The following is an 11,462-nucleotide window of genomic DNA, read 5'->3' as shown; positions in this document are numbered from 1 at the left end:
GTAATGACACAGGCATGGGCACAGCAGAGTGGCAGGACAGAAGTGTAATCTCGGTAAAGCACATGTGAACCTTAACACCGACTGACAGCCCTGGACTGACAAAGCACAAGAAGCAATTTCTACTCGTCGTACCAAAACGGTGCTGCTGCTGACTTCTGAGAAACGGGCAGTGTGTTGGTCCGGCAGTGGATAATACTGCCTTGTTAAGTCATTCTTTCTGCTCCTATTTTCCAAAACATTTTTCATGCATGGCACAGTCCAGCTTTGAAGAAACAGGATGAGTGTGCAATAAACCACATTTCTTCCCTCAGGAGTTTGGACTCTTCTGGATAAAAAAATCAAAACAACCCATCTCCTGGCCTGAGCCGGAGCAGCAGCAGTGGCAGCTGCTCTTGGTCTTTATGGTGGAGAGCCTTGTGTTCATCAAGGTGGGCTCTCTCAGTGGAGGGCCCCTGTGCCTGGGCAAAACCAAAATGCTGGAAAGAGGGATGAGGGAGGTGGCACAGCGTGGCCGTACACGGAGGCAAGGAGCTCAGCCTCATCCAGGGCAGGGGGAATTTGGCTGAGACAAGGTGCTGGCACCAGCAGGCGAGGATGTCCGGGAATTGCTTCTTTGTGGGCAGCACCAGCTGCTGGACATTTCTTAGGCTACTTACTAACTAGCTCAAGTTTCTTATTTTAATTAAAGTTTGGCTTCTTTTCCAAAAATGTTTCATACCATCTTTCCTACACAGATCCATTTCTGAGTTGAGAATAGAGATTAATTAAAAACAACAACAAAACCCACCTGCCTTTTGCATGATTTTTCACGTTAGCAGAGACAACCTTTGAGCATCCATTTTCTCTCAGGGATGAAGACAGAAAGCTGTGTAGACCATGTTAGATGTCCTGCCCAACTGCTTAGTATCATGAAAACTACATGGGAAAATATAATTGAGTGGGTTTAGGATCCTTTTGGTACAATCTGGTTTATGGAAAGGCAGCAGAAGAGCCAGATCCTGACTAGCTAGCTGAACTCAGATCTTGGGGCAGAACCCTGGTTCTAGTCTGAAAGGCTGAAGACCAACAGTCAGGCCCCCAAATAGCCTCAGCTTGGATCTGAAGCCGCCCTTTGCGCATGGAAGCTTTATAGTCTGTGTTCAGTAGAAATGGGACAGGGATAAAGAAGTTGCATTCCAAATAATTTCCATGAAATAGGCTCAGTTTTGATTACACCCAGTTTGGACAGCACAGTTCCAATCCAGTGAAACTGGAGCTAAAGAGTAGGAGCCTCCCTTTAGTTGTTGCCGTGTAGCCCAGAGCTCATTCAGTTTCTATCTGTCGACAACCACCTCCCACCCCGGGAAGAAATCACTTTCTCCTCCTTAGCAAGTCATTTGAGTGATCAAATTTGTGCCCATTAAGCAGTTAACTAGTCACACTTTTTGGAAAGAGGCACCACACCTATTAAGTACTTAGCGTCAACAAACAGCTAATTTGTGGAAATTCAAGCATGAGGCAAAAATAGTTGAAGCCAAGAGGAGTTTGGGGTGAAGCTGCATGAGACTGGCTCACCCAACCAAACAGCTGCCAAAAGGGGAGCACTACCATCCCCTCCTTTTTCCCCTATCCCTCTGAGGGTCTCAGAGCCTTACCAGCTCTGCTGCTTGCCCAGTCCTTGTGTGACCCATCTCATCCTGGTAGGGAAGAAAAACAACAGTGAGCCTTGATTTCTGAATTTATTCTCTGATTCCTTTAGGTGGGATACACTCGGTTGCTATTGAAATTAATTTCATAGATAAGTACCTATGCACGGAGATGAAAGATGAGTACATGAAAGCAAAATTCACTGACAAGTTGCATCTGCTGTGAGGCTACACTTTAAAGCACAGAGGTTCTTCAGATGGTATCTCACCTTAGAAAGGGCAGATTTCAAACCATACACCACATTGCTAATGAGGATACAGGAAATCTCATCCATTTTTTCCACTTGAAGCAAAACATCTTTTCCCACAAAGGGAAATGTTGATGTTTCCCTGTATGATTTAGGTTTAAAGAGGAAGCTGACAGGCTGAAAGTCACGGTGAAATACAAAAACTGGCTCCAACACAAACAAGCCTAAGCTTGACAAAATAGGCCGTAGTTTTAACAAGCAGCTTAAGAGAAGACCAAGGCGGAGGCCCTTAATGAAATCTAATGCCTTTTGAGGCCAAAAATTTTAGAGCAGCGTTTTTCAAGCAGTTCAGATTGGAAATCGTATATAAGAGAGAAAAAAAAAAAAAAAAAGAAACTTTCCAGTTCCCATACATGTTTTGTAAAGCTAAAGTAAAAAAATTGTGGTAAAAGTGATAAGCCTATAGAATTTATTGTTTCATGTATGGTTTTGACAGGTTGCCAAGAGAATGGTGCTGCTCTATGGAGAGTGGAAGAAATGACATTTTCTTTGCTTTAGATTGTTATAAAATTTTCAGTTTTTTACAAGCCCCCAGATGGTTTTTATAACCCCTTCAGGGGTTGCAACATATTGACTGAGAAATACCGATTTATATAGCAAACTCCACTCTCTCATTGCTGGCAAAAAAATTACTGCTTTGTATATGTGTATACACACAGTGGCTGAATATAAATAAAAGCCCAAAAATAATGAGATCTGAGGCAAAATCCACCACCTGGTAGTACATTAAGTTGGATCAAATTTCCCTAAATTTACGCTGGTGTAAGAAGGAGGAATATTTGGCCCTAAATCTTTTAGGTGAACTCTGAATTGAGGATTAAAAAGTTTGTACTCTGTTTCACCGTGCAAACATAGCAGATTGCTGGTTGCTTTCATTGGTGGCAGGAATGGGGGAACGTTTCCAATCAACAATTCTCCTGTTTTTCATTGGCTTCCATTGTGTTCATCTGGAGTGTTTTAACTGGAAATTATTGGTGACTTGGGACCCAGTAAGCTTGCAACAGAAACACCGCAGTGAGTGACCTTAGCACCTCAGGAGGAATGACTCTGAAGTGCTTTGCCTGTAATGAATAAAGTAAACAGTGGTTTTACTGAAGTAAAGTGTGTTCAGTTTTTGAGTTTGGAAGACCACTATAATGACCGATATTTTGTACATTCACGAGGGTATAAGGCAATTCTTACTGAATGGTGACTTCCCAAAGTATGTTTAAATCTCGGAGTAGGCCATGAAGAGCTCATATCCCTTGGGTGACTAAACCTGTGCTTTTGCTTTTGCCCACGGGTCCTGTGCAATCAGGCTGGTGGCTTGGCTCTAGTCACTGCTGAGGCTGCTTGGGTACAAAATGCCATGGGATCTGGTGCTGTGCTCCAGCACACAGCTAGGGAGGAGGTGGAGCTCCATTCTTCCTGTACTGTTAGGTGGTCACTTAGAACATGGGGCGCGTGAGTTTAACTCCCTGAAAGGCAGGAGGAGAGTTGCTGGTGTTCCCAGGAGAGGTCTCTATCTACCCTGTCTGAGGCTTTTCTGGAGCAAGAGAGAGCTCTTCATTTTGGTGCTTTCCTTCTTTGCATTAAAAAATTAAAAATGCATTTGATCAGGCAGAAGGAAAGGAAGAGCGTGGCACCATAGCTTCATATTTAAGTCATCCTTCGGGAGGGTGGAGACTGCAGTTCTGCTCCCTGCTTGCCAGGCAGAATACTTTTGTATTTTACATTAATCAGCCAGTGAATAAAATACATGAAACAACCCTTAGGCTGGACAGAAACTTTAACTGATATCCCTGTACTCAGCATCTCCTCTGCTCCTTTGCATTGCAATACCTCACCCGCTTCTTGGAGCTGAGCCTTAACCTGTGCCCTGTAGCTCTGCACGGGGAAAAGCAGAACTGCTGCACTAAACTTTCTGGCAGTTTTCATTATGCAGATTTTAAAACCTTTAGATCACAAACTTTCTCTGTCAAGGCACGCACACAGCTCCCAGCTCCTTCAGCCCCCGTCTCATCTGAAGCCGTCTCACGCTGATTTTAAGGAAGCAGCAGTGAGCTGCTTCCAGATTACCTTGGATTTGTGTGGATTTGGGGCTAAGCCCCATCAGCGAAGCTGCTGCTTAAACTTTTGCACACTGTGTTTAAGTTTGTAGGACCCAAGTGACCAGAGCTGGCGAAGTTGTATTGTTGGTTCAACTATTTCTGCACACTTGGACAGCTGTTAAAAGAGCAGGCAGAAGAACAGCTCCAGACCTGAAAGAAGGCAGCAAAAGCAGACTTGGCAGAGGTAAAAAAGCAAAGGCAAGTCAGCTGGCTCGGGGGAGGCAAGTCAGAGGAGCGAGCCTAAAGCACAAAGAAAGCAAATGGCAGCCTTGGGGCTGGCCCAGGTCCTGGTGAGGCAGAGCTGAGCCACCAGCCAAGGCATGGCTGGGTTCCCAAGGCCGAGAGAGGCGTATGTCGGCAGTGGGGTCAGCAAGGGAGATGATGTGAATGAATGCCACAATTTTTTGGCTGAAATTTGCCTGTTACTTCAGGCTGGAAATGCTGCCATTTGCCATTGTAAATACCCTATTCAAAAACACGGGTTCTGTGGCACTCAGCTGAAGGACAACAGATCTCTTCTGCAACTCCTCAGCGCTAGGAAAAGCCAGTACTGCTGCATCAAACCTAAATTAACTTCCCTTGGTGTGGGCAGGATGTAGCGCTTAAACTCCTTTGACATGCATTTCCTAGGGACAAATGGCAATTCCCTCTGTGGCCCATCATTTACTATCTGCATAAAAGCAGAAGGAGATGATTAGAGTGGGGAACGAACTTGCTCCTGCTATATTTAGTGCCCTGTCAGCTCAGCCTATAACATTTTGCTATTCAGTTGTAAATAATACTCTAAGGAGGGGAATAAAATGGGGAATAAAATGAAAATCAAACTTAGAGAAGCTGGTAGAAAAAGAAAAAAAAAAGTCCATAGGTCCAGAACACAGAGGAATAAGCCTTCTACTTGTGTTTCAAAGCAGATGGTGGTGGTAGTGGAGTGCATCCCACTACCCGCCCCACGGTTTGGAGTGATGCAGTGCTGCAATCTTTGGGGTCTGCCAGCTAAAAACTGCATAAATCAGTCTTTCTGGCTGGCTCCTTCTTCCTGGCACCTGCCAATATGGTCTGACGTGAAGGCTTCCAGCATTATACCTAAAGGAATTCTCACATTTATATTTCAAAGAGTTCTGGGAGGCCTCACATGTTTCTTTTACATGTATGTATTTAAATCTATTCAAATTTGTTCCTCTTATGAATCACCGTGAATCATCATCGGGACTCATTAGCTTAAACTCTACACAGCACACACTTGTAAGGAAAAATACAAAATATATATGCCTTGAATATTCCAGTGGTAGCTGGACATCTTACAGCAGTAAATAAATTTTCTAGTCACAGCCTTGTGAGGTAAAGTGGAATATTCCTGTTTTACAAAAGAGCAGTGGAGGTAAAGTGATCACTCTATGGCTGTTCAGGAAATCTGTGGAAATGACCCCAGATCTCTAGTATTTCCACATCTTTGCTAACCCACAGGACCAGCTTCTTCTAAAACCAGATGGAAAAGCAATGCATAAAGGAAGAGAACAAAGGAAAGGATTTGGTTTGGTTTGTTGCCAGTGAAGAGTAAAAGAAGAAAGCCATTAACAAAGCATTTTCCCGTGTGATTCAAATTAGGGCAGCCCATAATGGCTGAAGACAATTCTGCTTTTATTCTTTTTTAGTGATATTTTCAAATTTGGGAAAGTTTTTGTTGTTCTTTTGCCATTCAACATAAGTCAGTTGTATTTGGTTCCACCACCAGAATGATTCACTGCACTGAAGAAATTCAGAACTTCCCCAGTAGAGGAAGTACATCACTGAATTTTAAATCTTGACCACATCAGTAAAGATTTTACTGTGCCGGGAAACAATTTCTCTACAGTCTGGAGGAGGTGCTCTCTAAGAAATGAAAAATTAATTTTGTGTTGTAAATCTCATTTAAGTTCACTGGGTTGTTGGGGTTTTTTTTCCATGAGTAATGAATGAGTAAAACCAAACAAACATCCTTTTGAATATGAACTAAAAAGAAGCATATAATAAAACATTAGTTGGGCTTTTAGCCATAACCTACTTGGAGATCCACTGTCTCAGTGAGTTTTTGGTCATGCTCCTCAAGAAGTACACAATACATAGTTTATTCAAGATAACTTATGATAACAGCTCGAGGCATTTTGGTTACAAGCTGCAGGTTTCTTTATTACTGACTCATTCTTCGGGAAACCTGGCCTTGGCTCTGCATTCTGCCTGAGACAGGTTTTTTTAGATTTAAGTTTCTTCAGTTCTTTCAAACTGAAAAAGGATAAAAGAGGTTATAAGGACTCTATATAAAAAAATTCAATCTTGAAGTTTCTATTCGCTGTTTTATGGCTTCTTTCATCTGAAAACTCACAAAATTCAATTTTTAAAATAAATATTTATGAAACAAGCGTTTCCAAAATGTGCTTTCCTGCCAGCTCCAGTGAATGCTTTCTGATAACCGTTTTTCCAAGACTACCTGAGTGTTTTCATACAGCTCATAATACAGTGCAGTGCATTGTCTTCCCTGGGAGAGGTCAGCTCACACTCTGAAGCAGCATCACCTGAAGGCACCTTGCGCTTGGTTGAACAGGGTTTGGATCTGTTCTGTTCCATATGCTGAACTGTGGGACATGTTGGCATAATCCCTTTGCAGGAGTAAACCAAAGAGCCTAGAAGGGACATTTGTTGTGATTAATAATGGGAAGTTGTAGAGGTGGGGCAGTTAGGACTATTTCCTGCATTTTATTGACAGGGAAACAATAAAGGCTAATATTCTCCCCCAACACTTACAGATTAAGAATTTAGGTTTTTGCTTTGTGCTGTACCCACTCAAGTGACTTCTGAGGCTAACAAGTACCTTGTATTCTCTGAGGATGAGGACTGAAGAGAAATTCAATATTCAGCCCAAGAATATTAAATCAATTTTGATTACTATTCTCTTTCAGAGGCCTGTAGGAAGGAACAAGGCTCAGGGCTTTGATTTCATCCTTCTTGGATGAAACAGGCTGCTGCTCAGCCTGTTGGAGAGAGCGTGTTATTGGCCTATTCAGCCGACAGTAAACACCTAAAGTGCAAAGTTAAGAGTCCAGAAGTTAAGAGAAATGCTAGGGCTTTGATTCCCCAGAGGTTCCAATCACTGTCTGAAACAATTAGCAGCTGCAGCCTGTAATCACTTGCCACTCAGGCAGGAAGGAAGCCCAGCAGCAGGGAGCCAAGGGACAATGCAAACATACCTTTCTCCTGCCCCGTGGAACCTGCTCCTCTGTGCGCCAGGGCAGCGCCACAGCTCAGCCCGAAAGGCGGGACCTGCAGCCTTCCATCAGGACCATCTTCCCCCATCACAGGGCAGCCAGCCCTGACACCTTAGCTAAACCTCAGCATCTCTCATTAGCCTGCCCCCTCCCAAAACAAAGGCAGCTTCTGAGTTGACAAGCTGGAGTAACACAGGAAATCTTGCTTTGCTTGTTTTGCTAAAACAATGCGTAAGATGGCAGATTGGGCAGTTTTTGTCTTTCAACTAATTAATATACTTCAGGTCTTTGAAAAGCCTATTATTTCTTAGCAAGATATTTCATAGATTTCTTCTGGTCTATTTTCCTGTCTGCACTGCAACTCTGATCATGCTAATTATCTTCATCTTCTGTGACTTCTGTCATGCTTTTCTTGACCTCTCTAGGTCTCTAGGGCTTGGCAATTAAACACTCGGTTCTGGTTAAGGGGAAGTTTCATATATATTTTTATTTATATATATTTCTTTGTTATATATATAAAGCACCTATCATCATACTGAAAAACATTCTTTTTCTATTTTCCCGAATTTATTTCTCCACTCACCACCTCTATTTGGTGTGTTTGATGTCTCAGTGTCTTGGGTTTGCCCATCCCCTTCTGCACTCCAGCACCAGCTTCTTCCAGGACTGATGTTCTCTCTGGGAGGAGAAATTCTTGCCTATGGTTTACTCCAGACATCCCCTTGAGTCAGTTTGTGCTGCAACAATAGTGAAGACAGGATTAACTGGTTCAAAGCTTTAAGAATTAATTTGAGACATGATGGGAAAGGTCCTTTTCCCTGTCCCCTTCTCAGAGCTGGAGTTCAGGCTAACGATTTCTTAAGCCAGAATTTCTGAAGTTTGTGAAGTTTCAGTTTCTGAAGGCAGAAATAGACTGAATGGTTCATAGTCCAAACTCATTCTTTCAGAAAAGGGTGGGGCCACACTAGCTTGTGAATTAGCTTCATTTTTCTGAGGGACAAGAAAGAGCAGTCTGCTTTGGAGGACTGTCTGACAGGATGTAACAGGAAAAAAGATGAGGACAAATCTAATTCTTTAGATTTAGTTGCTACTGTGTATTAGGACTAAAATATCAACTACCCATTATCACTCTATAGGAAAGATTTGATATATTTTCAATACATGGTGAATATATATAAAAGCATATATGACATTAATTTAGATTATTTTTTTTTAAATTTAAAAGGCAAAGAAAACCGGCACTATGGGAGAAAACAGAAAGTTTCAGGAAAAAGTTTTTTACAACTACCAATAACAGAACAAACTCCTTTAATCACAGAAGACATTGCCTTAGTAAAAACAGCTAGATAGACTTTTGAGCAGAAACAACTTTGTCCTTATTCATGTAAAGGTGTCCAAGAAAGCTCTAGAAGTCTCCAAACAGCTGCCAAGGAACAAAACCACATTTGCCCTCCCTCAATTCACTCTTACACTACTGCAGCCAGTGACCTAAGTGGGGTTTTTTTGGCTGAAACCTTAGTCTGGGCATCAGTGATGGTGAGATCAAAGCAAGACGTTGCAGCCTTACCTCTGGTGAGTGTGGTGTCCTTCCCCACTCAGTGCCTCTGCCCTTGAGCCTGCAGGGCCCTTTTGCATCTTGCAGTTCCTAGTAAGCAAAAACATAAATTTGTAGATTAGGAAGAGGGTGAAAGCTATGGTCAAAACACTTTCTGGGACAAGTGGTTTAGATACCATTGTAGCCAAACTTAACTAAGCCCTAACTGAAGCTTAAATATGCTACATCTGCTCAGTCAGTGCTTGCCGGGAATGAAACCACAAGGACAAAATGGAGGAAGAGTGGGACAGACAGGATGGTGAACTGTTTCCCAGGCATCAGCAGCACCATTCCTATGGCATGTGGCTGTTGTGGGCAGATGCAGGCCACGCTCTTGCTCTGTGGTTAGCCTGCACCACAACTTCCCACCACCTCATTTATTTCCATCCCCGTTGGTGTCAGTACCAGGTCGAACCCTGGCCAGATGGCCAAGGCCAGCCCCTGCCTCTGCCAGGCCCCTTCCCTGATGCACCAACACAAGCTCTAACTCTTTCTGAGGCTTCAGCAGATAGATCCATCCATGAATCCAAGCACCACTAGGAAAGCCTGTCTCAGGCTGGGCACCTTTCACCGTGCCAGAAGTTGGGAGGCTGGACACTTGCACCAGCCAATGGCTCCCTCTAGAAGCAATTCAGCACACTGAAGTCATCCTGTAGGGCTGAACAGCTCTGGTGAAGCACATTTGCCTCCCAAGCCTGAACCTCTGGCTGGTGCCCAAGTACCAGGAGTGTCCCTTCCTGAACAGAAGATGTTGCCAACACTGATCCATCTTGCTGTGGCTCCGCAGACAGTGACTTCCATTTCCACAGCTATCATAACAGTGCTTGGGATGTGCTTCAGTCTCCAAGCTGTGTACACTGTCTGCATTCTGAAACCACATGTAAACTGGTGGGCTCATGGACTAGCCTAAGAAAACCTCAGCTCTGCACCAAAGTCACCCTCGCAGGGTCTTTCCTGGGTCAGCACCTTTTCACCACAAACACAGATAGTCCAGCAGACAAGAGATCAAAGCTACTCCTTAGCCAAGACAGGACACCATGAACCGGAGGTTGTCTCGTCACCTCCTTCTAAATGAAAAGTAAACATGACTTCTTTTTTTTTTGTGTTTTTTTTTTGTTTTGTTTTTTTTTTTGTTTTTTTTTTTGTTTTTTTTTTTTTTGTTTGTTTGTTTTTTTGTTTGTTTTTTTTTTGTTTGTTTGTTTTTTTGTTTGTTTGTTTTTTGTTTGTTTTTTTTGTTTTGTTTTTTTTTGTTTGTTTTTTTTTTGTTTTGTTTTTTTTTTTTTTTGTGCTGAATAGACAGCTCTGCCTTCCCCACTGTGTTTCAGTGTCATAAGAGGGGACATAAATCAAGGTCCTCACCACTGCATGGACTTCCCCTGGCCACACAAGAATCCATTTTCTTTTTTTCTTTAACAGGGCAGAGATGATCTCTATTTTATTTGCAGCTTTGGTTGGTTTTTTTTTGTTGTTGTTCTAATCCTGGCTTGCCTCCATCCACTTTTGTCAGCTAGGATTTTGCTACTTTGTTTTCCAGTCGCGCTGTTTGGGTCCAGTGGATAGGCTGTTAAGCCAGAAAGCTCATACACAGGCAGCAGCATCCCCAACTCAGGCTTGCTCTTGCCCCATCAGGCTTGACAACACTTCAGAAATGATTGATGTAGTAGCCCCAGTGCCTTCCCTTGAGATGACAGCACTCAGGAAAGCTGTCAGTGCTCAAGGAGAAAGGATCACCACAGAAATGATGGCTCATTTCAGCTTATCTCCAGAGTCAGTTACTCAAAGGTAATAAATGCATGGATTAGGCTTTTTAACTTCATGAGTTCCTGAATAGTTGGCACCAAGAGCTGTATTTCTGTAGTAGAATGTGGATGTACCTCTCTCTAGTCACAATGCTATGAAGCAGCCAATATCTGTAGTTCATTTGGTGCACACTGTGGTTCAGAGGTCATGGAGAATCATGTAAAACATCTGCCCAGGTTCAAATAAATGCAGATAAGTCCCCTCATAGAGGATTCTTCTAACTGTGCCTAGAGGGGTAAGGGACACAAGGTGTGTGAAGCAACAGGAGGTGTACACCTTATGTTGCACTGGCCTTATGTTTCCGGTTCTCGTGCCCTGTGGTATCAGATGAAGCTATTTTTGGCAATTTGCCTGTTATCAGGAAGGTCCAGGAAGGTAGTCCAGATGGCAATGAGCTGCATAAAGCAAATTCAGCTTTCCTTAGGAATTTCTCACTTGGTTCATACACTTGTCCAAAGGTAGCAGTCTCACCTGGTGCTTTATGCCTACCCCCTGTGATTGGTATTTGTTCAGGCAGAACAATCATTTGTGTTAAATAAATGGCATGTATATGAAGCCATTGTTTTTAGTACTTTGTAAGAGAAAGGTTAGGTATTAGGCCTAAAGTAGCTTTGAGACAGCTCAGAGCACTAGCATCTCACATCCATCCATTTCTTCCAAGAGCACTTCAGATTCCCTGTGCTTCTAGAGCAACCATTTCTCACTTCTGGCCAGCCCATTCCTCAGAGGTGCTCTGGACTTCGCTTTCTTAGGGGAGTTATTTCTCTCACAGAAGTGTTCCTGGTAGAGAGAAACCTTGCCATGGT

This window comes from Chiroxiphia lanceolata, chromosome 10 (assembly GCF_009829145.1).
Source record: "Chiroxiphia lanceolata isolate bChiLan1 chromosome 10, bChiLan1.pri, whole genome shotgun sequence".
NCBI lineage: Eukaryota > Metazoa > Chordata > Aves > Passeriformes > Pipridae > Chiroxiphia > Chiroxiphia lanceolata.
This window is presented reverse-complemented; position numbering follows the sequence as displayed.